Source organism: Dermacentor andersoni, chromosome 9, assembly GCF_023375885.2.
Source record: "Dermacentor andersoni chromosome 9, qqDerAnde1_hic_scaffold, whole genome shotgun sequence".
Taxonomy (NCBI): domain Eukaryota; kingdom Metazoa; phylum Arthropoda; class Arachnida; order Ixodida; family Ixodidae; genus Dermacentor; species Dermacentor andersoni.
Window position 1 is genome coordinate 44,303,278 of NC_092822.1, and position 27,374 is coordinate 44,330,651.

Genomic DNA, 27,374 nt, shown 5'->3' on the forward strand with positions numbered 1-27,374 from the left:
TTTTTAAGCGCATAGCTTCTTTTGGCGTTGGCGCACCCGTGTCGCGCGTCGCGATCGCACAGTTATCTCAGCCGTAATGTATTCTTGGTTAATGCAAATTAAAGTGCGTACTCCCCCTCTTCCCAATCGAGATCGTATCAGCCGTGGTAAAAGCGTCATTTTCACACGCCGTAAACTGCAGGTGTCGACGGCGGACGACACGGCTCCGAAGATACGTCGGAAATACGCTCCATGTGGCTACCACTTAAGAGCTACGCTCTAAAGCATGATGCAAGATACGATTTTAAGGCCAGTGCTGTTCCGTCCGTCAGGCCTATGACGACCGAACACCGTATATGTATTATGACTGTATCGTGCACTGCGCTCGTTAAATCTTCATTTTCGTTGAAATAGCTTGGCTAACGCTAACTGGCACATTAGGTAGAGTGCTCTCAAGATCACCGAGCTGCATGACACTGAGTCAATGTTACGTCAGGCCACCAATTCTGAAAACTATCACACCAAAAATTAAATAAGAAGCCAGTATGGTTGAATGAAATCAAAATATTATTTCTGTAAGAAGAAAAAAAAAGACAATGTTGGAGAGAAACACACTGCAACCTGTTATAGTTTGGTAGCACGCGTTCAATACCACTGCGTTACACGAGTAATCGCGCATGAGACGCGGATGGACCAAGGTGTTCCTACGCTGTTTACACCGCTGACAACCTAGCAGGGCCTAACGCATCGATCGCACATGAACGACGGTTACACCGTGGCGTCGACGTATATAGCTACATTTCGTCTTCGAAGGCAGTATCGTCTTCCGCGAGGACCTCGGGATCTCGGTACGAATTCGTCTCGGGCACCCGGTAAGCAGTTGGCGAAGCGGTGCGGGCGTCGCAGAGTTGACACCACAGGCCAAACGGCGACGTCGGATGGTCTTCCTCGTCTGAAACGACGCTGCGGGTCGAAGGGCGCCGACTCGCCTTCCAAACGCGGCTCAAGAGGCCACAGCCGTCGCCGCAGTGCGCCACGACGAGGCCCGCGAGGATTCCCGAGACGTGGGCGGCGGTGGAACTGCCCGCGATGAACAATCGCAAGTGCGCCATCTCCAGCAAGACGCCCGTCCAGAAGGACACCGGGATGTCAAACGACGCCATCTGGTAGCTGCGGCTGTCGCGGTGCTTCCTGTAGTGGATGGTCTTCAGGGCCAGCAAGGTGCCGATCAGAGTGCAGCCGGACGAGACGGACAGGTACGGCGCCGGGGCTGGGACGACGCCTTCTCCGGAGGCGACCGCGTACTTGCACGCGATCCAGGACAGGCCGCGCGGGAGGAGGTGCCCGGCGGACAGCAACCCGAAAGCCAGGCAGAGAAAACTGCGCGGCCAATAAGTTGACGCGAAGCGCAGTGCGAGTGGTCTTTAAGTAGACGCTTATAACAGAGACGTCGCACCAGTTTGCACCGCTGGTCATTGCACTGAACACTGATGTGACCTACATGTGGTCTAACCACGACGTAGAGAACGCGAATGTATCGAAAATGTCCCATATAAGTAAGTACGTGTAAATGTTTCTTCTTGCCCACTTCTCAGAGCTTGTAAGTACAAAGTATGTGCTTATAACAAATATTCGATATAACGAAGGTAATTTGGAGAGCGCAACTTCATTGTATGGCCTGATTCGACAAACACCTGCGCAACACGTGTGCGCTGCGGTCGTCTCACGCAGTTCGCTATCAGTGAAAGCTAGCACCGACAGCGTGCCGCTTCCTGGCGGTTAACGTGTCATTAGGGATGATTTGACACAATGAACTGAAGGCCCCGATAAAGCGCATGCGTGCGGGAGGCCGCTCATTCGTATCGCAATCTGACTTCATACAGAACATCACGGTGATGGCGACGACAATAATTTGTATGAATTGCTCATATAGGTTTTTTTTTTAGTTGCACCAAATTAAAAAAAAAAGCCCTATGGCAGATAGCACGATTGTAACCCTTTTTCTAAATTACTCGATTAGGCAGCCATAACTTCTACGAGAAATAAAAAAGTTTAATTGAATATTTACCATAATTACGCTAATTAACATATAAAATAATCGCTGTACGGCGCGTATTTCAGTCTACGAATGATAGCCGCTAAGTCTGCAAGGCGTATCAATTTGTAACGAATTCTCAGGACTGTACCAGTTTCGAGATTTAAAAAAAAATCTCCGTTTTAGCACAAAAGTGTAACCGGAACACCAACGCATTTCGTCAGACACTGAAAATTAATATCGCGTTCAGAGAATTTGTTCCAAGTGTATACGCCTTGCGAACTCACCAGATTCATTTCGCAGATAAAAAAAAAATATATGTGCCGAAGAATAAGTAATTATAAAGCAGTTAGTGTAAATATGTTAATTCTTTTTAATTATGTATTTTGATTTATCGTACAAATGGGCGCGTCGAGTAATTCAGGGGTTAGAATTGTGATATTTACTTTAAAAAGTTGGTAACCTGTATTTAATTGCTACCACAACGACATGAAAAGCGTGACGTCGAGAGACAGGAAGGCATACGGCGTTGCCTAAAATAGAGCAAATTAGTGCAGCCGACACTTCGTTCGAGATTCCACGAGGTCGCGGGATCGAATCCCGGCCACGGCGGCCGCATTTCGATGGGGGCGAAATGCAAAAACAGCCGTGTACTTAGATTTAGGTGCACGTTAAAGAACCCCAGGTGGTCAAAATTTCCGGAGTCCTCCACTACGGCGTGCCTCATAATCAGAAAGTGGTTTTGGCACGTAAAACCCCATAATTAAATTATTATTCGTTCGAGATTGAGAGGAATACATCTATAGTTGGTCAGGCCATGCAAGCCTCGGTACGCACTGTATTTGGTGTGTGTTTGCGCTGTGTACAGTGGCGACCAGCCAATCGTCCAAGACTCTAGCCAGCGGCTAGCAAGGATGGCAATCGTATGACGACGACGTTACATTCAATATGACCAACGCGCATTCCGCAAGAGCTTTCCGTCGAGACAGCAGCCAGCAACAGCAGCGCAGCAGCGGGTGAGTTGAAGGAAGAGAAAAGAAAGATTCGCTCTTAAAGGGGCCCTGAACCACCCCTCGGGCTTGGTGAAATAACATAGTCCGCGGGTAGCATACGCTGTTGTGTACATCTGGGCCAAGTTCTGCTGTCGTACGCGGTCCGTGGAGCTCGCAAGCGGAGCGCGAGGTCACCTTTTTCTCAAACGCTCTCGTTTCAAAAACCCCATGCTCCTCGCTCTCTTCTGTGTGCTTTATTTCGTCATAAAGCACACTCCAATACGCGGCTGCTATTGGTCGCTGCGCTCGGCTACACCGCGGTCGCCGCGAGGTGCCGCCACGAGTCCAGTGGCAGGCGCACTGCGGCTCTCTGAGGACAGCCGCGTTTGGCTTACGTTTAGCGCGGCATAGGCACCAAATCGGAAATTCGAACTGCGCGCCACGGTGACGTCTCCGCCGTAGCCTTCCCAGTGCACGGCATGAGAGGAGGAAAGGGAGCACAGCTGAGGCGGTGTTTGATTGCCGATAACTCCGTTTCTGCTGAACGCATTGAAGTACTTTTCGCGGCAATTAAAGTGGTTCTGAAATAACCTATCTTCACTTCAAGTACGTGTCTTTCTCCACTAAAAAGTGGTTCAGGGCTCCTTTAATATTGGTCAGTGATTATGAGCGAGTGTCGACTCATTGAGCCGATTTAAATCGTCACATACAATCATCAGCCGTCATAGGCCGTGCGCTCCCCTCCAATGCCAGCCATTGATATGCTGATAGACCACCGGTTATTTACGTCTTCTACGCATCGCATACGACAAGGTCCACTCAGACGTTCCTTTTCCCGATTCCGGTCAACGCGACATTTAATAGAATTTTAGCCTCTTTGTTTACTACTTTCGTTAACGTGAGTGCCGGAAAACCGGACAGCAGCATAGTTTTACGGTGGCTAACGTAATAGTGTGCATCGATAAGCGAAGAACGAGCGCGTCAATTAAGGCACCCTATGGCGGAAGCGCTAGCAGCGCCACCTCGTACGCAACGCTTTGTTCAAACGGAAAGTGTTAGAAACCTTCTTTAGTTGAATGGCTTACCTTGCCGCAAGAGAAAGAAAAAAGAAAATAGTACGCGAATTATTGATGCGTTTACAGAACGCGGTCGTCGTATTTTGAGTTTTGTGCGCTCTAGCTTAACTTAGCATCACAAGACGGCGCCACGAATGCTCGACGCTACCGTGACATTTCTACAACGGAAGCGTCGTACAGTGCTGACCTGAAGTGGCCAAGGTCACGTTCGAGGTCTGTGCCCACCGCCAAAAGAGACAGGCCGATGTAGGCCACCTGGTAGACGTTCTCAAGGTACAGCGCCGACAGAAGGGGCGGTTTCCAGACGGGGTAGCGAAAAGTCAATGTCGACTCGGCCGCGGCCCAAGTGTCCGGGTAGGGCCCGCACAAGAAGGCGAAGACGAGCGCCACGACGAATAGATACGTGACTGGTGCGTTGGGAACGACGCAGAGGTATATCTGCCTCCGAGGGTTCGGAATCCTGCAAACAGAAAGAAGTCCCACAGTCTCTGCATTACCGGCAAACAGTCGCAGCTAGTCGAAGGAGTGCATGGTCACAACGACAGGATGCAGCAACTCGATTGAGACGCTTACTTATTCGGTAGTAAACCTGCGATTATTTTACGATGACGGGCCTTGTGGTTAATCTAGTGCGAGTTTCGTGGCACCGTGTACTGGACCGATAAACCGCTCCGTGTACTTGCACAACCCGCGGTGCAACACACAGGTGCAATCCTGTCCGTCGTTGCACGATACCGTTACTCAGACAAGCACGACATTTTATGGTTGTGCTACCCCGTCTCGCTCTTCTCCCTTGTTTCTGGCGTTCGTTCACCCCCCTCCCCCCAACAACTCACTCGAAGCATGCCCTACCTCTTCGAGGATCGAAGTGCAGCTGGCGATGGTCAGTAGCTGACTGAGGCGTCGGTGCTTCAGCGCCGCCGCCCTTTCCATTTCTCGAACGCCCATTCGCAGCTGTACTGTGCTGCGCTCTCTCTCTCTCTCTCTCTCTCTCTCTCTCTCTCTCTCTCTCTCTCTCTCTCTCTCTCTCTCTCTCACACACACACACACACACACACACACACACACACACACACACACACACACACACACACACACACACACACACACACACACACACACACACACACACACACACACACACACACACACACACACACACACACACACACACACACACACACTGAACTGGCGCATAATTCTCGCCGTTACACGGTGCCACCGAAGATACCTTGACGGACTACGTTCAGAAGGGCCTGGAGAAGCTCACCAGCGGAGTTCTGGATTGAGGGCATGCTTAGCTGAGCGTCCGCCATACGCGCTTCGTTTACAGGCTCACCTCTTGCATTAATTGCATCCACTGACCATCAGTGGTTCAACTATTTATGACCATGACGGCCAGACTCGTCCGTAACGAATTGCGCTTAATTAATTACGTGTAATGATCTACATATGTTAGGGAAGTTTTGTAATTGGTCGATTACCTTTTTACACGGTAAAGACAAGTGTAATTCAATTACTTTTTTTTTTCCGGCAACATGTAACCAGTTACTTTACTGATGACACAAGCTGTAACAGGCGAAGCAGCTTTGAGCACTCAATTGAATTTGCCGGGAACTACAGTAGAAAACCTGTGGATCGTGCCGCAGCAGCCTCTCCGATGTGCATATTCAGACAGGCAAACCCGGATGCTCAGTATTTGTTTAGTCATCTTGACGTTTCCTTTAATGTTGCGATGACGAATGTAACTGGTACTGCTAGTGCTCCGTAGTGACAGCTACTTTGGACGTTGATGCAGGAAATCACCTGCGAATGATGTTTTCATAGCATTTCGTTGGCCCTAGCGGGAGATTCTCCTGCGAACCCCAGCAATTATCCGACGCGTTCGTCGCGGCACTATAACCACATGTCCTGTGCGCTCGCACGTTGTAACACCACCCTCGAGTTTTTAGTGTTTTGCAAGTGTTCAGTATCGCTGCCGATATCCTCACAAATGAACGTGGAAAGTCGAGCGTCAAAAGCTTCGGAAAGTTATTGTTAGTTAAGACAAACAACGTGTGAACGGCTGCAGAAGACACGCACTGAAAAGAGCCAGGCCAGCTCGTTCTAGTCATTGGATTTGTGCAATCTTAAATGTGGGTAAAAAAAGTTGCGCCAATGTAATCGGATACGAAGTTCACTAATATGGGAAGTTGGGCTAGTTGGTGATTAATCATCATACCTTGCTGGTGAAGCAGCGCACTCACACAAGACGCACAAGGAAAAGACGACACTCGACACAAAAGACGTTACAAAATAGTTGCGAGTGCAAAGAGTGTCGTCTTGTGTGACTTCACCGTGTCCGTGCCAGTGCGCTGCTTCACCAGCAAGGTATAATGAGTAATCGGATACGTTTTCGTAATTTTTCACTTACTTTCCATGGAGCAGTAATTGGTCATTGTAATGAATTACATGTTTTGATAAACTAATTGTAATTGGTTACTTCTTTCTGTAATGTACGAGCACACGTCTGTCAATGGCCAGTAAAAGCCGAGCGAGACCCTATACACCGCGCAGGTCGCAAACTGGTCGCGCTGTTGCCAAGCGTAATATATCGTTAATTTTCATAATAATGTTTGCGTTTCTTATGCATTTTCAGCACATAATACAATACACTCTATTCTCGCAGCTGCACTAAATGGTATAATCGTGAGAAAGAACACGTTACAAACGCTGATCTTTCAGATGACAACAAAAAATCTCACCTGACTATGAGGCCTCCCAGCCTTGTGTTACATAAGAAGATGCCCACCAAATATCCACTGATTATCGGGATCGAGTTCTTCTCTGAGCAGAAGGACAGCAGCACAAGTTCGAACAGAGAGTACAGGAACGGCCTCATTCCGAACTGGCGGTCTCCGTAGTAGACCGTCGAGTCGTCGAGGTAACTCCGAATGACCATGTCCAGCGCCACGACGACGCCGGCCAACGTGTGCATGCACGTCGCGTAAACCGAAGGCTGGTCGGTCAGTTGGCAGACGACAGAGAGATAGAACGTGTTAATGAGTCCCACGAGGACCACGACAACGGCCAGGAGTGCGACGAAGTGCGCCGGACCGAGTGCGGCCTCGAGTAAGAGACCCTTGAAGAAAAAGAACAGCGTGCCGAACGAGAGCTGATCGACGTCGGCGTGGTGGAAGGCCGCGTAGGCCACGCGCCTCCACTGTCCTTCGAGCAGGATGGTGTTGACGCTGGCGCACCGTTCGGGATGGTGCTGGTGCAGGAAGTTCCAGTGGGCCAGCGCCTGCATCCAGATCACGGCCAGAGTGGCCCACGGGACGCGAGCAGCGGCGTACGGGTCTTCGGCGTAGGCCTCGGCCAGCAAGGACGTGTGGCGGGCGTCGTCTTGTCCGGGAGGCCGGTCGACGGTGACCGATCCGGCGGTGAGAACCGAGTCGGATCGCTCGGCAGACGACGCGTCTACGGTGGCCTCCGGTGTCTCGTCGAGCGGTGGCCTAGGGGTATCGCGCCGCGGCCCCAGTGACCTCGGAACGAGCGTACCACGTGATTCCAGAACCGGCACAGCCGGTTCGTCGAACTGCTTAATCACGGTCTCGGCCCTATTTCTCAGCTCGGCAGCTGCGGAGAAGGTTGCTGCGCTTCCGCACTGCGTGTTCCTTATCGCCGGTGATGGAGACACTTCGGCGAGCTGCCGCTGCCTCGCATCGTTCTGGGGACTCGCGGGCCACGTGACGTCGCCAAAGGGATCCGAGAATTCCGTAACAAGTAGCGGCGTATCCTGGCACTCCGACATCAAGGGAACTCGCCGAAGGCTTGGAGAACGCGGTCGCAAAGTTGAGTTGGAAGGCTTCGACATCGATGTTGTTTTCGGTTGGTCTCGCCTTGCTGGTGAAACCTGGCGACACAGGGATTTGTAACCGACGGTTGCCGGCACCGAATAGCGAGCTACCGGCGCGACTAGAGAATGGCAGTTCGGTATTGGTTTTGACGAATCTACGGTTTCATACTGCCGTACTCTCGGCGATGGTGAGTCCTTTGGCAACGTAGAAACACCTAGTGATGTTTCAGAGAATCCGCAGTCCTGGAGTCGCAAATCTTTCTGTGCAGTTAGTGATCCCGTCTCTGGACACTCGACAATGGCAACCTGTGTGCTTTCCAGCGGTGGGACATCGACTCGAATGCCTTCAGCTTCGCCCTTGGCTGGCGGTCAGAAATCGTAGTCGTTGGCATTAGAGTCCATCCCGGCGCAATCAAACTCCGCTGAGGTAGGCTCACTATACGGAACAGTCTTGCTTGCACGGGCCTTGAGGAATTCGCGTCCACATTTGCTCTGAAGCTGGTGGTGGTTGTGGTTGTGGTGGTGGTGATGATGATGATCCCTCAAGATATTGCACGTACCCACACTCGGGGATGGGCCGAGAATTGGGGCGTTTGAACGCACTGATATTGATAGGAACGAATGGATAATTAGTCAAGTTGAAAATCTCAAGAAGAAATTTGAACCAGATGAACAGATTAATAAAGAAACAAAAACGTTCCCTGAATGATTTAGCTACGGCGACTCTGTACCTCGTTTTCTTCTTCAGCACATTGCGCGACATCAATTCTTTTTGTTTTGTTTTTTATGTGCCTTACTCTCGCCCAATTCTTGGTCAATCCGCTGTACTGGGCTGTGCCATACTTCTCTTAGAAGCAACCACCAACTAACCTTGTTCAATTTCTTTTTTTTTTTTTCGTTTTGACGGATGTCAGCGCTAGGCATTTTAGGACAATTTGCTCAACGGTGGCCAAACTCAAGCCTCGTGTTTAAAGGAGTATACCCGTTGGAAAACGGGCAACAGATGCACAAAGTCATTGCTACAGCACTTGTATCACTCACGGCTGCCCATGTAAATTTTATCTACTTTCTTGTGTGTTTTTATGCGCGACTCAGTAAAGTGGGACAAAAATATTACAGAACGCTTTCGGATGTAAAATAAATTTTTAAAAGTGTATTCCTGCTTATCTAACGCAAACGTTCACTCTTTATTTCATTCGCTCATTTCTGTTAGTGTTGTTAATCGTACGTTAGCTCATTTTCACGGCTTTTATTTGACCTTGCCCTGTCATCCCTTGTCCGCAATGTGTGAAGTAGTAGCCAGTGTGCACGTAACCATCGTCGTCGACACGTCATTTTCGGCGGTCTTTTATCTTTTTTGTTTTTTCACACACTCGTTCCAAGAAGCACACTACACCCTGTCACCAGCTGTCAGCGCAGCCCGTGCAGGGGTTTGGGGTGTTATTCGCTCTCAGATTCCACCATACTGCCAAATACTACAATGGCGGCGTTTCGAGCCAGTCAGAGAGGCTGCAGCAGCCCTTTGAGCCCAACGGAACTCACGTAATGACAAATTCGACGATGTGGCGTCAGTTTGACAACGCCCAGAATACTACCTCAGGCTCGACGGGGCAGCTGACGATAAAGCCCTATGACTAGCGAACACTGGGCCTCTTCGATTTGTCGCCCCGGGACTGTCCGGGACTGCCCGAGACACTGCAGAAGAAACACTCATTGGCTGAAAGCACCGCCGCGGGCAGTTGAGGACTGTTAGGGACGTCTAACGGAAGAGCTAGGCCCACTCCCACGAAGCATGCGATTCAAGTAGGTCACATGTTATCATGTTTTTTTTTTTTCTGCCAGTTCCCTCAGTCCCAGGCGAAAAAAAAGGCTGTCTGCTGGAAGCTCTACGGTGTATGGTCTATAGGAAAGTGTGCGGGTCTAGCCACTGGCAACCTGACGTGATAACTCGTTACACGGTCCTATATAGCAGCGTAGCAGACGACCGAGAGATCCCGTGCGAATTCCAAGACGCCACGATGGTCTTCTACCACGTGACCAACTACTCAAATATTATTGGGAAGTTTAACATTCACGCTTCTTGCGCTAAGTAGTACGAAAAGACCGGGTCAGAAAAAGACGAACACAGTAATGGTGCGCACATTTCAGCTGGCTCATTAATATGTCAGGTCACGTATGTATACGTATTTAAACATGTCCTGAAGCATGTTGACATGTATAACTAAGTTTACATCGCTCATTATGCTACCTTGTGGCATTTGTATGTATTGCCAGTATAGTTGTATGCTATAACATTGTACACTGACATTTTATTTAATTCGTTCAACTTTCCTGATGTTGTATTTCACGCCATTGTGCTTGTTTCTTTTTAGATATTTTTACTTGATGTTTTCCTAGCTTGCTTATCTTCTCACTCGTGTGCAGATTTTTATAATTAACCGAGGGTCTCGTTGCAGTCTGACTTTGGGACCCTAGCTTGTATATTATCTGTATCCCATTCTCTGTATGTTAACGAATAATAAACTGAAACTTAAACCCTTTCTTTCTTTCTTTTTTGACCAAGAGGCCAAGTAGGACGATTCTGGAGATAGTGAACTGACTGAAGTCTATGCGGCAATGTGGTCGATTTTCAGCTATATTGGCGCTGATACGTCAGTATCATTAATTTTATTGACTCTTATTTTTTCTTACTTCTTGTGGGCACCACCGATGCCGCTTTTCGGTCCCCATTGCCTGGCGCCAACTCGCTCCATTTCCCAAAAATGTGCCGTACGATGGCTTTGCCGCAACATGTCTATAACTACGGCGGTGCATTCTTTACAGGGGCATAGTGAAATGTGGTAGAATTAGGAGTATCGAAGTAAAAAAAAATGGAGGACGCTTAAGCTTCGCCTTTAAGAGCGGAACGCAATAGCGTTCAAAGACCCCTTACTGATTTTCACACTTCCCGGATACTGCGGCTTACGTAACCGTAACGATTACCGGGAAACGCTGGCTGCGAACGCTATGCACGAAGGCGAGCTTTCTGGTAGAAACGCGGCCTCTTGCGTGGGTCGATCTCGTGTTATTGTTTCGCACTTTTAATGTTTTAGCCTGAGAAGAGCTAACATAAAGGATAAAGGACATACGCTGTCGGTGTGTTTTTTTCCATTACATTTGTTTATGGCCTGCCATTCTGTGGGCTGCCGTTCTGCCGTTGTTTGTGGGCTACCAATACCGAGGAATAACTTAGACAAGGTACGAGCAATTTTCCTGGTAGAGAAGTGGTTGGGTATGCGTGGTTCGGAAGTTGGTTCGAAATTCCTTTTTCCCGAAGCGACGTCCAACGCCGACGCTGGACGCCGACGCCGGATTTCCTGCAGCACGGGCTCCTTAACGCTATCGCGTTAAAAGCGCATGTGTGTGTGAAGCTGGGCCGAGACGTGTGTGAAGCCGGTTACGTGGTAGAAATAAAGAGGCGACAGGAGAGCTTACTGGAACTTACCAATGGGAGAGCTTACAAGAGCGTGGGCGTTCTAGAAGTCAGTGAGAGCTGGGAAAGAGAGAGAGAGGGAGCGAGATAGATAGATAGATAGATAGATAGATAGATAGATAGATAGATAGATAGATAGATAGATAGATAGATAGATAGATAGATAGATAGATAGATAGATAGATAGATAGATAGATAGAGAGAGAGAGAGAGAGGCAGCGCAGCTGCCCCCATCTGTCTGTCTGTCCGTCTGTCTTGAGCGGCGCTAAAGCACCGTCGCCTCAGTCTGCTCCTAACAACCGTTAGTTCAGCTTCGCTCCTCGAAAAGGCAGGGCATGCGTCGAGTGAGCTGAAATTATCTGCGAAGCTACGAAGGTGCGATGAAATGCTAGCGCATTTCCATCGCATATTCCGCTAAATCGCCACTGACTTGTTACTCTACAGGCGCTAATTACATCCGCACCGTTAGTTTTACCTCTTCTGCGACTTATTCACGATTCTTGTGGGCACCGCCGAAGCTACCTTCCAGTCAGCATTGCCCAGTGCGAGCCCTGCTTAATTCAAGCTAACTCGCCCATTAAAAAAAAAAAAAAGAAAAAAAAGTGCCGTATGGAAGCTTTGCCTCAACATTCTATAAAGTACAGCGGTGCACCCTTTACAGGGGTATGGTAGATGTGGTTAATTGTTTACCATATTGGCGCTAATTACACCTTTAGCGTTAATTTTACGTACTCAGCGACTAATTCTCGCTTTTTGTAACATTGGGATCTTCATTTTCATGCCTCTTGCGACTCGATAGGTCGCTCTGAAGACGCGGAAGGGCTGTTCTTTTTCTGGAAGTGGTTATAAGGTGCTCGGATCTCAGATGCACCAGACCCGTGCAGTCAGCTAAGACCTTGTCTTTAAACACAATACCAACAGACAACAAAGTGCACACATGACGATCACTGATGCTCAGACAAGACAGACTGATTTAACGTCCCTAAATTGCACGTCTATAGTAGGATACAACTTAAAGGTCCCCTGAAACGGTTCGGACAAATTTTGTAGACGCGTAGGATACAGCTTAAGTAGAACATTCGCACCACAATTTAAGTGAAGCGTTACGTATTAATGGAGCTACAAGCGATTAGAAGTTACCCTCCTCCCTAGCCATGCTTTTCCTCCTCAACTCGTTCGCCGAGCGATCGCGGCTAAGCTCCGCCTTCACTGGTTCTGCGTCACGATGCGACGTCACATCGTCCACTTCCGGTTGTTTTGGAGCTCGCCCCCGCCCGCGCGAAACCTCTCCGCTAGCCGCTTGGCCGTCGACCCCAAGCGAGAGCTATCGAAGCAGCGTGCGTTGCGAGCATTCTGTCGTAGCGCCGAACGTGTCCGGTATTCCTGTAATCGCACACTAGCTGAACGTTTGGACGGAACGGTGGATGCATAAACTCAAGGTGATGAAGGAACTTTAGCGTAGACGTACGTGAGCGGCCTGATCGGTCTGCACGGTCCAGCCACTTGTTGGCGCAGCGCTTAACCAGCCAAACAAAGCGCTAATATTGCTCAAACCAAAAGTAAAACATTTTAAACATTTATAAAAACAACGCGTTGATGATTAGACTCCTGCGAAAAATACACACCAGCAGCAAAGAAGAATACACTTCGTTACTGCAACTGTGTATGGTTGAGCTCTGTGCCACCAGGTGGCTGCACCGTGCAGACCATTCACATTTGCACTTCCAACTATTACAAACATAATTTGTTTACCATAAGGTTGGAAAAATTATCGATCACGCATCCTGGTAAGCCAATCATATAGCTCGCCCCACTGACGTCATATGGGTGATTTCCGTCATATGGGTAGGGGCGGCTTAAAATTCCGCCGAGCAGTGTGCTGCGATCGGCAGCGATGTGCATTTTTAAAACCTTATAATAAATTACACGCTTTACGCCGAGCACTCAGATGTGTCAATTAATGATCAGAAGGACCTACTCTAACGACTCAGTACGTTTGTAGAAAATCGTCAAAATCGTTTCAGGGTCCCTTTAAAGAAACAGCAGTTGGCAACCGAGGCACACGGACGGCGCGGCGTTGTGTCACTCCGCTAGACAATCACAGAAGCAAACAAAGTCGTCGTCATGCAACGTTTTTAAAATGGCGTCGTACTTTATACCTCCGGAGCGTCTGCTATTCTGCCCAGCCACTGCGGCGTGTGTCATGATTCTGGGTTGGTTAATGTACTCTTTTCATGATGTTACTTTCACACTTGCCTCCAATTTACAAATCTCACCAGCGTAGGGAAATTTTTTCTATTTTGTCGCAAGATGATAGAATTCTTGTTTAAATGATGAAGTGCGATAAACTTGACACGGAAACGATAAATGTGACATGATCATATCGTGGTTTTGGCACGTAAAACCTCAGAATTTTTTTTAGGAAGAAATAGAAGACACTATAAGAGCTGTCACAGTGAGCAGCACGCTTGCGCGAAAGCATCATGCTGTTGGGTACCGAAAAGTTTCGAGACACCTCTTTGTGGCATTTCGTTCTGAGGTCCCTTAGCATGAATTATCATGAGAGTAAATAAACTTCCAATAAGTTTCAAGCTTCAGAATTACTTGTCCGACGGTGGGATTCGACTAGGGTCGGCCAGCACGGGAGCCCGTTACACTACAAACACATGCACACACCTCTCGCGCCAACGCCAACTGTAGCACTTTCATGCGATTGGCGCGCATGCGTCCCGTCGCGTAGCAACAAAATTTTGAAAAAAGAAAACGAAGCGAAAGCGTGTGCTTTTCATTAGGCTGTACACGCAGGAACGGAACGTGACCATCGCGTTTTCTTTTTCACGTGCGCCACTTTGCATAGGAACACGCTGCTTATAAAAGCGAGAGCGTTGTTCCTCGCGTGACACATACAGTGTCATGTTCAGCACGTGTGCATGAAGTCAGAGGACGATGCAGACGAAATAAAGACTATTTATTTGTGGCCGTCCTGCCCTTGCAAAGAAAACGGTCGGCTGCTTGGCAGCAACCGTCTTTACCATACAAACAGTGGTCGGTGTAAAAAAAAAAAAAAAGAAGTATCGTTGTCAAATACAGGCAAGTAGCTTTTAAAGGATGGCATGTAACATGTGTTACGACCCACCTATCGAAAACCGCAACACCCTAGAAGACGTGCACGTTACTCTTCACTGTAGCTACCATCAGTCGCAGGTTATCGCGACGCAACAAACCAAAATAAGACGGCATACATGCATGAAGAAACACGCACGAGCAAATAGCACGCCAAGGCTATAGCCAGAATCCTTGCAGTAGGTGCGTTCGCAACAGGAATAAATTTGGTGTTTCCTGCGAGCAAAATATGTGATAAATAATATTATCCCCAGCCTCTCCGTATTGGGTTGTCAGTGGGCACCAGCGTGATCCCCATCTGTTTGCTGGACTTCGCGGTGAAGACGTCGAGGATTGGCTGGACGACTATGACCGAGTGAGTTCGGCTAACCGTTGGGACGATGCGTCCAAGCTACGTCACGTCGCCTTTTATCTGACAGGCGTAGCGAAGACTTGGTTTTTCAACCATGAGGTTGATTTCACGAACTGGGGCGCTTTCAAACAGCAGCTCCGCCAAATCTTCGGTACACCGGCTGTTCGTTCTGCCCTCGCAAAAAAGACGCTCGACACTCGCAAGCAACAACCCGGTGAATCTTATACGTCGTACATCGAGGATGTGCTTGCTCTTTGTCGACGCGTGAACACGGCCATGACCGAATCAGACAGGGTTCGCCACATCCTCAAAGGCATCGGAGCTATTGCTTTCAATGCTTTAGCCATCCAGAACCCCGCTACCGTCGCTGATATCGTCGCTACTTGCCAGCGCCTTGACGAACTCGAATCAGTACGGTTGCAGCCGGACACCACTGCAAACACTAGCGCCGACGACCCTACGTTACGAGCAATGATACGCGCAATAATTCGAGAAGAGCTTCAGTATCTTGGCTTAGCAGCAGGACCTATGCCTTCTCATGCCTCCGATACCAATCTGCGAGATGTCATCAAGGAGGAATTGGCATCCATGGCTGGTGCAGCGTACACGGACCCTCTAACACCTAGGGCCCCATCGACGTACGCACAAGTAGCCGCAGCTACTCCAGTCATCGTCCCACCGATGCCTCCAAAACCAACACCGGCTCACATCGCTTCCATGACTACCAGCGCACCTACCCAAACCAGCTATCCGCAGTGGCGTCCTCCTCGTCCCATCTGCTACTACTGCGGCTATCGTGGCCACATAGCGCGTTTTTGCCGCAAGCGCCAGCAAGACGAGCGTCGCGGATGTGACGTATACGAACGGGATGACTTTTCGCCCGGAGCTACTTTCCAACGTCTAGGGAGCTTCCATGACCAACGCCGTCCTTATGGTCCACCGCGCGGACGCTCTCCATCGCCTACTGTAGCATCCGAGACAGCTTACCGTCCTGCGAGACGCCGCTCGCCGTCACCCCTTCGCCGCTCTACGTCCCCATTGAGACCTGCTTCTCAATTCGCCGAGCGTCGTCCGGAAAACTGAATTATGCAGCTTTTGGAGGAAAAGCTGCATCGAACGACAGGACAGAAATTCCTCCATCGCGTCCGTACAATGTGATATTGGTTGTAGTAGAAGGTGTACAAGTAGAAGCTTTAATAGACACTGGTGCTAGTGTTTCCGTCATTCACCGTGATTTGTGTTCGCGACTTAGGAAAGTTACGACCCCCTATGATGGACCTACGCTACTCGCTGCTCAAGGGGCCTCCATTCGACCTATCGCTATGTGCACAGCTCGTATTTCCATCGATGGACTTCTACATCACGTACAATTTGCAGTGCTAAGTTCGTGTGCCCAGCAGCTCATATTGGGATGGGATTTTCTTTCTACGGCCTCCGCCTCCATCTGATGTGGACAACGCGTTCTCCACATGACCGACACGACCTATTCACTTCATGCAGATGACACACCCCTTCACTTCGTTGCTGCAGAAGATACCGCGTTACCTCCTCGCCATCAAAGCATCGTTACTATCACGTCTGATGTGATTGACTGCGGCGACGTGCTCGTCTTACCATCTGCACGCTGTCTTGCAAGAGGGATAGCCTTTGCATCAGGGCTCGTTAGGTTTGATCATGGCGCTGCACTTCTCTACGCTACAAACCCGACATCCGAAAAGATTCTCATCCCTAAAGGCACTACATTGGCTTGCGCCACTGCATCAGAGTCTATATCTGTTATTTCCTTTAAACCAGCTTCCTCTGAAGGTCCTTGTACCGGACGGGCCGCATCTCCTTCAGCTCTTGCAGCTGCCATCAGTTCCGACCTGACAGCTTCGCAGTCACAACAATTGCTTGCTTTGCTCCGAAAACATGAAGCTTCCTTTGACGCGCATTCATCTTCGTTGGGAAAGACTTCGATTACGACGCATCGGATAGAGACAGATGGTACATCCATCGTGCGCCGTAGACCATATCGCGTATCGCTAGCCGAGAGGAAAGTCATTGACGAGAACGTCACCGACATGCTCCAACGAAACATAATACGCCCCTCTGCTAGCCCTTGGTCTTCCCCCGTTGTTTTGGTTCGCAAAAAAGACGGCTCTGTTCGATTTTGTGTCGACTACCGAGCACTTAACAAGATCACACGCAAGGATGTATACCCTATGCCGCGAATAGACGATGCCTTGGATTCCCTGCAGGGTGCCGAGTACTTCTCCAGCATCGATCTGCGTTCCGGCTACTGGCAGATACCTATGCATGAGGACGATAAGGAGAAAACAGCGTTTTCAACACCCGATGGGCTCTACGAGTTTAATGTCATGCCATTCGGCCTTTGCAATGCGCCCGCAACATTCGAGCGCATGATTGACACCGTTCTTCGTGGCCTAAAGTGGAAGACTTGCCTGTGCTATCTCGACGATATTGTTGTTTTCTCGTCAACCTTCTCTCAGCACCTGCAACGTCTGGATGAAGTTCTCACGTGCCTTGCCAACGCTGGACTTCAGCTAAACACTAAGAAATGCCATTTTGCGAGCAAGACAATCAAAGTTCTAGGTCACATTGTGAGCAAAGATGGCATTCGTCCTGATCCTGACAAGGTTTCCGCAGTTCAGCACTTCCCTCGTCCCGAAAAGACCAAAGATTTGCGTAGTTTCTTAGGCCTCGCTTCCTATTTTCGGCGATTCATACGGGGCTTCGCCTCAATAGCGTCACCTCTGCACAAATTACTGGGTTCTAATGTTCCCTTTGTGTGGTCTCCCGAATGTGAATCTGCGTTCACCCATCTGAAGCGCGCTCTCACATCTGAACCAGTACTACGCCATTTTGATGAAGCTGTTCCTACCCTCCTGCATACGGATGCTAGTGGTCACGGAATTGGTGGCATTCTCCTACAGCGAGACGACACTTTAGGTGAGAGGGTCGTCGCATACGCAAGTCGCGTTCTGACAAACGCCGAAAAGAATTACACCATCACGGAGCAGGAATGTCTAGCTATCATTTGGTCTGTGCAGAAGTTTCGACCTTATCTTCACGGCCACCACTTTACGATCGTTACAGACCATCATGCATTATGCTGGCTTTCGACGCTGAAGAACTTGTCTGGACGACTTGGTCGGTGGATTCTTCGTTTGCAAGAATACGACTTTACCATTACCTACAAGTGCGGAAAAAAACACCAAGATGCAGACGCACTTTCTCGCTGTCCGCTTCCTACGACACCATGCAATGGAGCTCCAACTACCATCCGTGACAAGCTTTCGCTCGATCCCTCCTCAGATGCTCTCTTGTTGGCCACTGTCGACGAGATGCCTCCACACGACAACAAATCCTTCCAATTTCATCAACTTGCCGACTCTTACTGTCGGCGCATCATCGACCACCTTCAAGGAGCTTCGCGCCCGCCTAACGCCCGCCTTCGTCGGCAGCTGACGCAATTTAAGATTGACAACCGCGTCCTATACCGTCATGTCTATCACCCTGACGGTCAACGCTGGGTTCCTGTTCTGCCACGCTCTCTACGTGCTTATGTCCTGCGGGCTTCTCACGACGACATGACTGCTGGTCACCTTGGTTTCCAGAAAACCTATGACCGCATCAAAGGGCGCTTCTACTGGCCTGGATTGTCCGCCAGTGTAGCGAGGTATGTCGCTTCCTGCGCTCTATGTCAGCGTCGAAAGCTCCCTACATCAGCTCCAAGCGGACAACTGCAACCGGTTCCTTGTCCGTCGCAACCATTTGAGGTCGTTGGAGTTGACCTATATGGCCCACTTCCTGTGACTCTCACCGGTAAACGATGGATTGTGACAGCCGTTGATCACTTGACACGCTACGCCGAAACAACTTGTGTGAGTTCTGCCTCAGCCTCTGAAGTTGCTGCATTCATACTTCAATCCTTAATACTGCGTCACGGTGCTCCTCGCGTCCTCCTGAGCGACCGTGGAAAAGCATTCCTCTCGCAACTACTAGACGAAGTACTCAGAGCCTCCAGAACCACCCACAAGACTACCTCCAGTTACCATCCGCAAAGCAACGGCCTCACAGAGCGATTTCATCGCACGCTGTCAGACATGTTAGCCATGTACATTGACCCGGATCACAGAAACTGGGACGCAATTTTACCATTCGTGACCTTTGCATATAATACCGCCGTTCAACGCACGACCGGTTACTCGCCATTCTACCTTGTCTATGGTCGTTCGCCCTCTTCCTGTCTTGACGTCTCTTTCTTCGCGCCAACTGTCCATCAATGTCCTTCCTCCTGTGAAGAATATGTGTCCCGCATTCTGCGTTGTCGCCAGCTCGCCCGCATCAACACCGAAGCACGGCAACAGGACCGCAAGCAGCATTACGACGCCTCTCATCGCGTCGTGTGCTTCCGCCCTGGCGAGGAAGTGCTACTCCGGACACCAGTTCGTACTCCTGGCTTGTGTGACAAGTTTCAGCTTCGGTTCATCGGCCCCTACAAAGTCTTGGAGCAGACTTCTCCAGTGAACTATCGCGTGGAACCAGTTATTGTTCCAAATGACCGCCGCTGCCGCACCGCTGAGATTGTCCACGTTTCCCGTATGAAGCCTTTCACGAGACGTTCACCGCCCCTTTGAATTGCGGCCAGGATGGCCGCTCTCGCGCGAGGGGACATTAGTGTGGGAATTTATAAGCTATTCTTTGTCATCTGTACACGATCATCATCATATGGGGTTTATATGGGGTTCTTCTTCATCATCGCTTGTGGGGCTGGCTCTCGAGTGTGCTCCGTGCTGTGGGCGTGGTCGGTTCGCCTAATCTTGTGACGCGGAATAAAAGCCGTGATTACTGCTGCGTCACAATATTCTTTATTTCGGTTCAGTAGTAAATAAAAAACAGTTTCAATCCTTAATTTTAAAAAATTGAGAGAGAAAGAGAGAGAGAGAGAGAGAGAGAGAGAGAGAGGGAGAGAGATACTTTCGCTCGCCCGACATGTATCGCAGCCCAAGGCTGCGATGAGCGCTTAGATTAGTCCTGCGTTACACTTCGCAGCAGCTTGACACGGCGTGCTCCGGTCCAAGGCTGGCATCTGAGCCACATAATTATTGCACACAGCGCGCACTAAAAACACAGACGAAGAATAGAGACAAACTCGAGCGCTACCAACACTTAGGGCGATACCACCTCCGCAGGTTGCAGTTGTTCGGAAAGGGGCCAGTGGAACGGTTAGCGGAGCCTCTCGCAAGCGAGCTTACGCCCCTGCATAGAGCAGGGCACCTTGTGCCTGATTTGTATTCTAACTAACTAACTAACTAACTAACTAACTAACTAACTAACTAACTAACTAACTAACTAACTAACTAACTAACTAACTAACTAACTAACTAACTAACTAACTAACTAACTAATTAACTAACTAACTAACTAACTAACTAACTAACTAACTAACTAACTAACTAACTAACTAACTAATTTGTTATTTTTTAGCTTTCAGTTTTACTGCACTACTTCGAGTGATTTTCAATGTATACCTTTGCAGTCAAAAATTCAAAGGCAATCGCTTAACTATGAAATTTTCTCAATGTTTAAGAAATTCCAAACGCATTCTTTGAAACACCACCTTTCATTGGAGAACTTGTAATTGCATGCTAGGAGGAAGAATTTCGACGGCCGGCAAGTTTCGTTCTGACAAATAGACTTCTTTAATTCTCGTTGTTTTTTAAGCTACAAGAAATATGTAATAGAGAGCTCCTTCCATGTTATCATAATCGCAAATCTGTCTTTTTTTCTTCTGTAATATCAGTTTGTCTGACTGCTTTGTTTGATGAAGGCCAGCGACCTCCATCTGGCCCGGCATCAGCTGACTACATGGCGTGTTCGCAAGTTTCTGAGTCTCACAATACCATCTAATCTTCTTTCGCCATCGATGTAACGCACAACCGCTCATCTGTTTTTCGCATTATACATCTACGCATGCGCGTAAGGAATAGCATTGCACACGAACTACTGTTCATCAACCAATAAATCAGTTTTCCTCTGCAGTGACAGTGGCCTGGGTTTTCAGGGTAGCGCCATTCGTTAAACGCATACAGAGGTGGGTACTTGGGTACTTGGGAGGTGGGGTGAGTGTACGCGCTTGACCGGGGACAGATAGGTGGAGGAGTGGAGGAGGTGGAGGAGGGGAGGGGGGACGTGCTCAACACCCCTCCATCCGCATCTCAATGGCTACGCCCCTGATACTACTAATGCACCGCATATTACCCGACGCTTGTAAAATAGTGGGGAATAGTAAAAGTGAGCTTTTCCTTAAGTATAGTCTCACAACGGAAAAGCCAGCTTTCAAGGTGTCCTGCGAGCGCGCACACACACACACACACACACACACACACACACACACACACACACACACACACACACACACACACACACACACACACACACACACACGCACACGCACGCACGCACACACGCACAAACGCACGCGCGCACACACACAAAGAAAGAAAGAGAGATAGAGATAGATAGATAGATAGATAGATAGATACATAGATAGATAGATAGATAGATAGATAGATAGATAGATAGATAGATAGATAGATAGATAGATAGATAGAGAGAGAGAGAGAGAGAGAGAGAGAGAGAGAGAGAGAGAGAGAGAGAGAGAGAGGGGTGGCAATAGAAAATATTATGGCAGAGCCCATCATCACGACGATTGTCGACGTTAGTACCACTCGCATTAAAGCAAAGTAGGGGCACCCCGTATTGCTAAGGATACCTCTATTTAATAGCTGCAGTAACGGAAGTAGGCTGAGAATGTTAATCGCATTAATACATCCACACACAACAGCGGCTACACCTTCGGACGCCACAACAAAAAAGCCCCACTAGAAGCGGCATCCGAACCACATCCAGTTTTGTGTCGCCGGCACTGAATACTTGGTGTTCAACATCTATGAATTCGAATGAACTAGGCCTCAACTGTCCAGGCGTGAAACTCTTATTGCTCGCATTCTCACTTTTATTAGTCGGGTGTCGGGCCATAAAATGCGCGCCGTTTCAAGTCACACCCTATGTTAGACAGTGCCGTAGAAGCAGTTAAATAGATACCGGCAGAGCGAAAATTGCTTGTAGTATTCAAAGAACGCTAACAGCATTAATAAGCCTGCACTCACTTTTCGCTGCCCAAGTCGCTTTCCAGCCTCTAGCCAACCGCGTCAGTAGTAAGTGAGCCACATGGTAGTTCTTGCCAACGTACAACGGTGGAAGCGCGAAGGGCCGCCTTTAAAGCCACAGCTTCTTCGTCCGAGGCAGATGGCACGGCGCACAGTCCGTGCAGGGGGGTAGCCACGACCGCAGACGTGAAAGCAAACCTCACAGGCGCCACGGACACAACGAGCAGTTACGGGTGACGCCAGGGATACGGTACGTAGAGGAATGTGCATTTGCAAAAAAAAGATGAGGCAACACTATTACAATGTACTGTCATTCACTGATTACGAGTCGATATCCCCGCTGCATCTTACATTGTGGTCGTCTGGAAGGTCGTCTGCTGCTGTGCACGCGAATTTACGTCGTCAGCTATGAGGTCAGCGGAAACACAGTTTTAACAAAGCGAACGGTTTTGTTTGCCGCTCTTAAATATGGTACAAGCACATCGCAGCTATCGCTGTTGAATGCACTATTATTGCCTTACGGGGCTACCGCCGCAGATCCTTCTGTCATGTGTCTCTCTACGTCACATCACTGCTCCTTCTTCCCGCTCATGTCAGTCTCACCCAGAGAGTTGCTCTGTGGGGGACCTGCCATCCTGTACTGTCGAAGGCGAAGTTTTGGACTGTATAATGCAATCGAGTTAAAGTTCTCGCTAGGAAACATGCGGTGCCCTTGTGATCGGTGCGTTCAGGGCTTTGAATACACTGCCTCCGTGATCGGCCAGAGCTACCAACAGATGACATTCCGCCGGCCCATCTATGATAGCCATAATGCGGTTGCATCACAACTCGCTTATGCTGCATCTGTGTTTCATGCAATTCATGCAGTTGGCCGGTTGAGTATGTTAACAAGCTTCTATCATCATTGTTCCAAATAAATAAGTCGGAATTATATTTGAAAATTATCTGAATGCAAGTTTGGAGTGCCCGAAATTTGTTTCACATTATTTGTCATGAAATTCGTGAGCTTGTTCTGAAAAAAAAAAAAATCTGAAACGGCAATGTTGTGCAATGAATGACGTATATCCGCGTGTTCTATGACTGTTCGGCCTTTCACATAGTCGGGGTGCGGTTTCTCGTGTTAGGGATGGTGACGAACCGAAATGTATTAACTTGTAAGAGCAAGTGATTTAACCATCTTAATTACTTAAATGTGAATAATAACGTGAAGTCGTTTAGTGTATTCTTGATTAGTTTTCAACGTGAACTGCTTTACACGGAATTGAAGGGTACACGCGCGATGACGTCAAGAAATGACGTAATAGTTCTGCAGAAGCCCGCAAGGTGGAGAGAAGTAATTAATCAAGGGAATATGAGACATCCACCCAAACGTAGCAAATTGCTACAAAGGAAACCCATGCGGGTTCCTGGAAAGGAAAGGCTCGTAGTTGAAGAAAAACTCGTCCTTTAGGCTCCGATTTGCGGCCAATCTGTCTTCTCGTCCACTTTCATTTCTTTTTTTTTTTCCTATTGCTTCTACGATTAAATAACAGCCGAACGGTTTTATAACGAAGCGCTTAGGGACTCCGATTTCATTCGCGACACAGAGGCCGTATTCTGTAACGGTTCGCTGTGTAACTGGTTCGGTCTGGCTGTTACGTCAAGGTGATGTCATTCGGAGAAAGAGTAGAATGTCGCGGCGCGAGGGAGACCAATGAACGTGCGGCGTTCTGTCGCAAGGTCACGTCATCATTTTTTTTTACTTTGGGGACGATATAGTAACTGAAGGATGTTGCTAGTTCGGCAAAAAAATCAAGGTTGAATGAATGAATATATGATGTTTAATGGCGCAAGGGCCAGGTGTGGCCAAAGAGCGCCATGCTAGTGTTAAGGAGTTCGCAGTGGACTGATGTGTTCTGTGAACTTAATGTGACGTGGCTGTAAAAGGCCTAAAAGAGTTGATATATATTCCATAAAATCTACGTGTAGTAAAATTATGGGAATGATTATTGACGTGTACTATGAAGATTAGAATGCATAAAGAAAGAATGATGCAACATATGAAGTCTGTGAGGTGTTAAAATTGTCTAGAGCACTACTGCCTCACCAGAGCCCTTGAAAGCCAAGGGCTTAGAGGCATGTGCTTTACAAAGAAAACTATCGTAGCAGCATCCTCTGGAAAGAGGATGCGCTACGAAATTAATGGGATTGTGACATGGAGCACAACATCTTTCAAAAAGGCGACTGCTTTGGTCTTAAAAAGCGGTTCGTCACCAAGGAACATAGCCGGATGCGGGAGAATACAATGGCTATATGCAAAAGGAAAATGTTTTCTCCTGTCTCTTTCGGCTTCCCGGCACTCCAGGAGGACATGGAGGACGGTCAACCGGTCGCCACATCTACCACAGGTTGGAGGCTCGTTACCGGTTAAGAGAAAGTTGTGAGTGCCAAATGTGTGTCCTATTCTCAGTCTAGTGAATAGGACATCGGTTCTTCGTATTTTCGTAGTTGGGTGCCAGGAACCTAACTTCGGCTTAATTAGGTGAAGCTTATTACTTGTTTCTGCGTCCCACAAGCGTTGCCAGTGGCTTCGGAGCTTGTTTCTTAGGAAAGGCTTCATGTCCAGGGACAGCAGCAGAACGAATGCCTTGCGATGCTATTGATTTGGCGATCTCGTCGGCAAGCACATTTCCCTCGATTCCTCTATGGCCAGGAACCCAGCATATTACTACATGCCTATGCGATAGGTACATGTTACATAATAGTGAGTAGAGTTCATTGAAGACAGGATTCGTATGCTTTTGAAAAGAAATGAGTGCTTTTACAAGACTTCACGAGTCTGTGAATATGATGGCTTTGTCGAGTTTAAGTTTCTTTATATGTTTTACTGCACACAGTACTGCGTAGACTTCTGCAGTGAAGATACTTGTTATAGGGTTCAACACGTCAGATTCAGTAAAAGAGGGACCAACAGCAGCGTAGGATACGCCAGCATGTGATTTTGATGCGTCTGTATAAAACTCGGAGCAGGAGTACTTCAATTGAAGCTCACGGAAATGCATGGCAATTTCAAGCTCAGGAGCGTGCTTTGTGACCTTTACAAAGGATACGTCACATTCTATCACCTGCCACTGCCAGGGCGGTAATAGCTTAACTGCAGGCATTAGGCGATATTCGAGAAATGGGACGTCCATTTCTTCGCCAAGTTCTCTTACATGCAGTGAGAAAGGTAATCTCATAGAGGGTCTATTACGAAAAAGTGTTTCACACGTCAAGTCGTTAACGGTTGTGGAACACGGATGTTCCTTATTAGAGCGCACTTTCAGAAAATAGTTAAAGCTGATGTATGTTCTCCGAAAATGGAGTGACCACTCATCGGACTCGACATACAAACTTTCAACAAGGCTTGTTCTAAATGCGGCAGTGGCCAGGCGGATTCCCAGATGGTGAACGGGGTCTAAAATCTTTAGCGCGCTCGGGGCGGCAGAGTTATATACTACGGCACCATAGTCTATGCGTGATCGAACTAGGCTCCTGTAAAGATTCAACAGGCACTTCCTGTCGCTACCCCATGTTGTGTGGGATAGGATTTTAAGTAGGTTCATTGCTTTTAGACATTTTGTTTTTAGACATCTTATGTGTGAAATGAATGTAAGCTTGGAGTCAAGTATAACACCTAGAAATTTGTGTTCTTTGTTAAAAGGAATTTGTTGTCCGCCCAGTTCTAGAAAAGGGTCTGGGACCAGGCCTCTCGTTCTTGTGAAGAGAACACAGGAACTTTTGTGGGGGTTGATTTTAAATCCATTTTGGTCTGTCCACATGGACACCTTGTTTAGGGCCTGCTGTACCTGTCTCTCGCAGACTGTGAGGTTGCAGGATTTGAAACCTATTTGTATATCGTCTACGTAGACGGAATAAAAAATAATGATGTAATGAATAAGTAATGATGCCCGAAGCGTGTTCATCTTTACGACAAAGAGCCTGCAACTGAGTACTCCACCCTGGGGTACCCCAGTTTCCTGTATGAATGTACGCGACAGTGCAGGACCTATTTTCACCCGAAATGTACGGTTCTCTAGGTAGCTCTCTATAATAGTTAACATGTTGCCGCGGATGCCCAGCGCCGAAAGGTCGCGCAGGATACCGTACCACCAGGTTGTATCGTACGCTTTTTCCATATCCAGAAACACAGATAGAAAAGATTATTTGTGCACGAGGGCATCGCGAATGCTCGCTTCGATGCACACGAGATGGTCGGTTGTAGATCGCCCTTCCCGAAAACCACATTGAAATGGGTCAAGCATTTTGCTGGACTATAGGAGATGTATGAGACGGCGATTGATCATTTTTTCAAAAAGCTTACACAGGCAGCTTGTAAGCGCTATGGGACGGTAGCTAGTGAGCAATGAAGTGTCTTTACCATGCTTCAAAACAGGGATCACAATAGCCTCCTTCCACTTTGATGGGAGATAACCAGCAGCCCAGATAGTATTGAGAAGTGTAAGTAGCGTGATTTGTGTGTCGGAGTGTAGGTGCTTAAGCATATCATACATGATTCTATCGGGGCCCGGTGCAGAGCTCCGACATACTGACAAGGAAGCTTTAAGTTCCGCAATCGTAAAAGGACGATTATAAGGATCGTTTGGGATGGATTTCCAATTCAGTGGCTTAAGTGTGGCTTCTATTGCTTTATGCTTAAGAAAGTTCTCCGAATACTGAGTGGAGTTAGACACGCGCTTGAAGTGTTCACCAAGAGCATCAGCCTGGTCTTCCATACTTGTTTCCTTCTTTATCAACAAGGGGCAATGGCTGAAATTTTGTTCCCTTTAGTCTCCTCAGCCCCTTCCATACTTTTGCCTCCTGTGTGTAGGAGTTAATGCCGGACAAGAATCTCTCCCAGCTTGTCTTCTTTGCTTGCCTTCGCGTCCGCCTTCCCTGCGATTTAATGTTTTTAAATTCTATCAGATTTTCTGCAGTGGGGTATCAGCGCAGTATGCCCCACGATTTATTTTGCTTTTTCCGCGCCTCCTTGCATTCCTCATTCCACCATGGAACTCGTCTTTTGGATGAGGTACCCCTTGATTGTGGGATGAAGTTATTCGCTGCCTCGATGATAAAAGCGGTAAAATACGCTACCGCGTCGTCGATACTAAAATAGGTGATAAAATCTCGTGATAGGTAGGTCGATTCCTTAAAATGCTCCCAGTCGGCAGAAGCTAGCTTCCACCGAGGCGTATATGAAGGGCATTTATGTTCTTCAATTAAGTTTAGAAGTATTGAAAAATGGTCACTTCCGTATGGATTTTTAATAACACTCCACTCTAGGTAAGGGAAGAGATCTGCGGAGCCG

The 27,374-nt window shown here is 48.3% G+C and overlaps 1 long non-coding RNA gene across 1 annotated transcript; it reads right to left on the minus strand.

Annotated features, from left to right (window-relative positions):
* Positions 1–681: 681 nt before the first annotated feature.
* Positions 682–23,778, minus strand: LOC140213368 (uncharacterized). The gene is made up of 3 exons (XR_011890308.1): positions 22,046–23,778; positions 4,270–4,542; positions 682–1,359 (listed from the first exon to the last, which is right to left on the minus strand). It is a non-coding gene; the product is annotated as an uncharacterized lncRNA (long non-coding RNA).
* Between the last annotated feature and the right edge of the window lie 3,596 nt (positions 23,779–27,374).